Source organism: Pinus tabuliformis, chromosome X, assembly GCF_031772625.1.
Source record: "Pinus tabuliformis cultivar Carrire ecotype Pingquan chromosome X, CPIR1, whole genome shotgun sequence".
Classification (NCBI taxonomy): Eukaryota; Viridiplantae; Streptophyta; class Pinopsida; order Pinales; family Pinaceae; genus Pinus; species Pinus tabuliformis.
This window is the reverse complement of record NC_142308.1, coordinates 1,293,103,856-1,293,105,817: the sequence shown is the minus strand read 5'-3', so window position 1 is coordinate 1,293,105,817 and position 1,962 is coordinate 1,293,103,856.

Here is a 1,962-nt window from a genome sequence, read left to right as displayed (position 1 = left end):
CAAGATTAAACTATTTGGTTACCATGGATTGTGGCCTAAGTAACAAGTTGTACACAATATTTATTATGCATAAAGTAAATAGTAGTGGCATTTAAACTTGCACACTTTCATGGTCTTTTCCTTTTGTTGGGGATCCTTTTCTTTCATTTTTTGACCTTTTCTTTATTCTTTTTACCATTTTATTCTTTTTCTAGGGTATACCCTCTTTACATTTTTTAATTTTTATTTTTCTCGAATATGGAAAACACTTGCAATAAGCCAATGTATGAACATATTTCAGAGTTAAACCAAGTCCATCATGATATATGACACCTGTTGGTATAGGGGCATAACACTTCCCTTCTTGATGTTGGAAATAATACTGAGAGGGGGGGTGAATTAGTATTAGAAAATCAACAATTTTTCATTTCCATAATCAGATTCATATACGCTACTTCAGTTAGGGGAACTCGCATGTACACACAACTGTGTTTAATGCAACTAGTGTATATCCAACAAACTTATGATACAGTTAATTCATCATCTGTGGATCTTTAATCAGTGCATCAGAACTTCATTAACCATATAAACAATAACCAGGTGTAGTAAAAACAGAACAGATCATCACACATAAGAAACACACAAGAACACTAAGATATAAGGTGGAAACCCAATGTGGGTGAAAACCACCTGCTGCAATCGTCTCTGTCTTCTTTTAATAATAAGAATATTTTGTTTACAATTTTTGTACTGGTGTAGTCTTATACCAGTACGCAGGCTGCTACCTGTAGAAGGCGACAACCTTCTCTTGTTATCCAGCTTCTGCTGGAAGGGAGCTACAACCCCCTAGCTCTTGTACTAGCTGATATATTTACTAGTACGTAGGTGCCGGCCTATAGAAGGCTACAACCTTCTCTTTTCTTCTAGGGACCACGTTTCATAAATTTTCAGATTGGATCCATCAACAACATCATTCAATCAAATATATATGCATCAACCAATTTCCTTCTGAACCAACCACAACCGAATCAATCAATCACTCCATCAATCTGATCATTCAGAACGTTGTCACCAGAATACAGTAACCAGAACCCAAGCCAGAACCCAGAATACTGCAACAACAAACAGAAGCAACTAAAACATATTTTATAAGGTATACGCTATTTCCATGTGTCAAACTTGCGTGCATACGTGCAGTCCTCAAGGCAAACCTGCATACAGATTTGAAAATGATGTATACGCTATTTTGATATGCAGAACCGGCATGTATACACATATTTTCTAAAGTGAACCTGCGTAGAGATCTATAAATGATGATTTAAATATTACATCAATTCCAGACTTCAGTCATACCCATATCATTGTATTTGCAGACTTATAACATGTGTTAGTTATTCAGATAAATGATCAAACCACATAAATATAATTCACTTCAAGCCTTAAGATCCTAATATATCATTAGATCTTATCGTTCATCAAGCGCTAAGGTTCATCCTTGGTTTAGATCCAGCAATGCACCATAACCCAGTAACCTGCATACTAGATCTCACTCTTCATCAGATATTCAATGCTTGAGTGACTTGGCCTAATGATCTTCTCCTCCTTTTATAGTTTTAGGTCTTTCTAAATACCATGGACCAAAACCGCCTAGGACCAATACCTTGGATCAAATACCTAGGGTCAATACCTTGGATCAAATACCATGGACCAATACCATGGATCAAAATACCATGGAACAAATACTTCGGACCAAAACTTATTTTTCCAAGGTATAAGCGCTTTCCTTTCTGTGAAAGTGCATGTGTACATTATACGCTTCTTTTGTTCTGTTAACCCCCGTGTATACGCGGCTTGGTCCATGGTGAACCTGCGTATACCTCTCTTTCTTCATTCTGTGAGTCTTATATGTAACTATGTGCTGTTAACCTGTAGTACTATGATTTTTCATCTGAATGGGTTCTTTTTGAACTGATTCCTTGAAGC